Genomic DNA, 4,084 nt, shown 5'->3' with positions numbered 1-4,084 from the left:
TTCCAGATGGTGTAGCTGCAAGATACAGAAGCTTTATAGCCAGGGTCCCCATGTGGACAACACCCTGCCAAACTATGTGGGCCATGTAAGCAAGAATGAGAAACTTTTGGGGGTAAGCTGAGATTTGGGGGTTGTTTTGTTGCTGCCTATCTTAATTAAAAACCCTAAGAATCAAAAGAACATAGGAATTGGATTCAGATGATTTGGTTGACATACAACTTAATAGCTCTGTCAACCTGGATAAGTCCCTTAAATTTGTTGAGTTTCTTATGCTTCCTTTCTAAAATAGAGATGATAAAAAATATTCTGTATCTACTTGAAAGAGTGACTACGAAGATCAAATTGCATAGTGTACGTTGAGTCACTCTACAATATATATTCATAAATGTGGTGACACAATTTTGATTTCTTTGATATTGTGATTTTCTGATTAAGGGACTTTCTTTTCCTAATCACCTACATTCCATATCCATAGAAAAAGTAGATAAGAAGACCAAAGTTAGAGTATAGGAATGAACGAGACGCCATTCTTTATTTGTTTTAATCTGTTATAGGCATACTGTGGCTCTGATAATTAAATTCAAGATTTCTTAGAATTAAGTATTCCAGATTCAAGTTCATGACATCCAGCTGTTTCAAATTTGTCTATATGTTTTCCTCTTTACTTTTAAGCATCAGAAAACCAAGACCCTGTCTTCGATTTCTTTTAGCACAAGTTGGAGTACGAAGTAAACTATGTGTTCAGAGAGCATCAAACCAGTTTCTCTTATTTCTTACATTCTTTTTTATGCTTTAAATTATTTATTGAGCACAAAAGTATGGAACGCTTCACGAATCTGAGTGTCATCTTGGCTCAGGGGCCGTGCTAATCTTCTCTGTATTGCCCCAGTTTTGGTATATGTGCTGCCAAAGTGAGCACTAGTTCTTGAATTCTTAAATCAGATTGCCCAGTCCAACAAAACAAAGAGACCAACAAAACCAGTAGGCATTGACTGGACATCTCCTTTACTCACTGAATGGGCAAAACTAAGAAGAGAAACCAACATACAATTAGCTTTCTACATTTTGCACTATGAAATCTGACCACGCTTTGTGTTCTGCCCACATAAAAGATGATGGGAATATGGTGTGACGTGACGTTACCACCTAATCTCTCCATTGAATAAGCAAAGACGGTGCAATCATTAGATGTTCTAGGTAACGGCTAAAAGTAGGCTCTCTGAAGCTGGCTCCACTGATTACTGAGTTACCTTGAGCATGCAACTTGTCTATACCTGTTTTTCATCTATAAACGTGATATAAAAATAGCACATAACTCACACAGTAGGTTTAAGAGTTAATGGGTCCAAATCCGTGTTTCTTTCTATGGAATACCACATTTAAGTGGAGCAATTATGGTTTATGTCTAAATTGAAATGTAATCTGCTACAACATTATCCTTCCTTATTTCTGGTAAAAGTCTTTTCTTCTTGTTACTCAAATAGGAGAACTCTATGTGATGTGGGTTTTGTTGTTGTTGGTTGGTTGGTTTTTGTTTTTGAGGCTGCACCTACATCTCCTTTCAAACCCAACCAGTAGCCCAAACTGGTCAAATATTGTCACAATAGAGTCTCTTCCACTTCCTTTTTGTCACCATTTCACAAATCCAGGCCCTCATCTTCCCACTGCCTTAATGCTCTGGGCTTTCTACCACACGTTCTGCTGTCAGTGACTTTCACCTCGCCCTTGCTAGAGTGGATAGAAGAGCTAGTCTTATATTTCTCTTCAAAGATATAGTTTTGAAAAGATAGACATTTGGGCTCATTTCTACCACTAAGAGTATTAAATTATTTAAGGAAGAAATCATTAAAGTAATGAAGTGGTAGGGTTTTTTTGCCCAATATAGTAAGCCACATATGAATTTATAAGAACAGCAATGTTCCATTTTATATATACTGCATATAAATTGAATGGCCACACACTCATACACACACATATATGTACATATACATATGTATATATATTTATATATATAATGTGGCATTGTTTTTTGTGTGTATATATATATATATGCACACGATATACATTTTAATGTCTTCCTTCTTAGAAGGTACAATGATTCTTCACCAATAGATGGGTATCTATGCTAGAATGAAAATGGATGTTAGTCATGAATTCAGATCCAGTAAGAAATTCCTGAGTTTCAGATTACTATACAATATTTGAAGAAAGCTTTGAAATGGGTATCATATTTTTACATTGGACATTTGTTATCTGACTTGATGCATTCCCTTTCTGAATTTTATAAGGGCCTCCACAGTACCTACACACACACACACACACACACACACACACACACACACACTTATAGAAAGCAAATAAGGGGGAAGAATGTGCTTGTCAGCTTCAATTGTGTATAGATAAAAATGCATGAGACAAGGGGATGAAAACGTAGGAGCAAAGGGACAGGAAATGTCAAGCTTGATAGGTTACGCTGAGGGAAAAGACTAATTCTAAAAATAAGTCCTACCATTTAACCTGCTGGTGTTAATTTGATTTTATATTCAGCAGGAATATTCTATCAGCGATTAAATCTAGATTGTTATTCTATCAACCTAAGAATTTTGTTGTTCACTGAGCTGAGTATCTCAAAGCTCTTAATCTGTGATTGTCTTTCAGGGAAGTATTTAAAGAATGGTACGAATTTAACTACATAATACACTATCTTGTGGCTTAGTGCTGCCCAAAAGTCTCTGGCGCCTTAAAAGTTATTGTTATTAATATGTTGTTTCCAGGTGGAAAAACTCCCCCTTCCCCACAAGGATGACTCTTGAAAATCAACCTCAACCAAATATAAAACAATGCATTCCAAACGCTCTTGTTTTTCCTCATGATTTGTAAACTGAACACAAATGAGTGAAAAATGGAGATAGTCTGCAGCAGAGTTCTACCGACCCTTTCCATTGTCCCTCAATCATTTTTTCCTTCCCTCAGCCAGGAGAGCTGATTCTAGCTGGTAGCAGGTGTCTTATCAGAGTACCTCATCTGTGAATGACTGTTCACACCTAATTTTCCTAGCAGCATTTAATTTTAATGTGTTACATTCCCTCTTCTTCCTTGTTCTAACGCTAATCATTTAGTATCTCTGTTGTTAACCCACTCCAGGGATGGCATGCAGTGAGCCAACATTCCCCTTTTCTGTGCCCACAGCACATATAATCAATAGCCACATTCTTTCCTAGTGAGTCTAGACATCTCTGGAATTCTTACCTCATTGAACTTCAGATAGTCTTCAACAGTCAATTATGGCTAAAACCTACTTGCTACTCCTGGGTTACTCATTCTCTTTAAGACACATGTGTTATAAAAGTTCAGGAGAAGTAATGATGGATCTCAAATTTATTTTTATAAGTTATCCTTATTAAGTTAACTACATATGTATATATATATGTATCTATATAATTATCATACAGGCTCATTCTTATGACAGGCATTGACTCTTGCTCATGTTTACTCAAAAATATTATGAAATGAATTGAATATTATGAATATTATGAAATGGATAATCATGATATTGAGGATGGATATATATATATATATATACATATATATAATGATATTAAGGATACATATATTATGATATTAAGTTTATATATATATATATATATATATATATGTTTTTAATAGCCATAAATACAGGTGCAAAAGTAACAACTTATTCAGTCTACAGAAAAAAAAAAAAAAAACTACCAGAGTACAGCTTTAAGGCAACATGCTTTATTTAATGTTTCCCAAATGGGTTGTACTTAGCTTGATTATAACACTTGCCACATTGCTTTCTAATTGCTTCCTTTCCTGTTTCACTGACTAGCTCCTTAGAAGCAGGAGAGCCTCACTTCTCTTTGTATTGTCAGCACACTATTCAATTTTTCCACATAATAATGGTGTGACAACTGTTTATATAATAAATAACTGATTGAATGAATAATATATTTTTTAACCAGTAGTCTTATATTACTCTGCTGTCATGAAATTAATTCTATTCTTAGCACTTTGATAGCATTTTAATTTTCTAATCCCAGTGAAATTTTGTGCAATGCCTATT

At 34.8% G+C, this 4,084-nt stretch overlaps 1 non-coding gene across 1 annotated transcript; it reads right to left on the bottom strand.

The window, feature by feature from the left end:
- Positions 1–812: 812 nt before the first annotated feature.
- LOC121030174 (U6 spliceosomal RNA) lies at positions 813–919 on the bottom strand. The gene has a single exon (XR_005790103.1). It is a non-coding gene; the product is annotated as a U6 spliceosomal RNA (small nuclear RNA).
- Positions 920–4,084: the final 3,165 nt, after the last annotated feature.

The sequence above is a fragment of the Herpailurus yagouaroundi genome, unplaced genomic scaffold (genome assembly GCF_014898765.1).
Source record: "Herpailurus yagouaroundi ecotype Mexico unplaced genomic scaffold, PumYag 139, whole genome shotgun sequence".
In the NCBI taxonomy this organism is placed as follows: domain Eukaryota; kingdom Metazoa; phylum Chordata; class Mammalia; order Carnivora; family Felidae; genus Herpailurus; species Herpailurus yagouaroundi.
Note: the sequence above shows the minus strand (reverse complement) of the source record. Positions and strands in the feature narration are given on the sequence as shown.